Genomic DNA, 227 nt, shown 5'->3' with positions numbered 1-227 from the left:
ATTTTGCATGGTTAAGATGGTGATAGAGAGGTTAAGGGGGGATTAGATCCAAATTTTCAGTTTTAAGAGAAATGTCGGAGAAGAGGATCCCGGAAAGGGGATTTGGGTTTTGGCAAAAGGGAGCCCATGTTATCCTGGAGGGAGCGAGGAAAATTAAAAGGGAAGGGGAAAGTTCCCGGGGGGAAAGGGTTTTTGGGGAACTTAAAAAGGGAAGGGTTTGGGTGTCC

This window comes from Penaeus monodon, chromosome 30, assembly GCF_015228065.2.
Source record: "Penaeus monodon isolate SGIC_2016 chromosome 30, NSTDA_Pmon_1, whole genome shotgun sequence".
NCBI lineage: Eukaryota > Metazoa > Arthropoda > Malacostraca > Decapoda > Penaeidae > Penaeus > Penaeus monodon.
Note: the sequence above shows the minus strand (reverse complement) of the source record.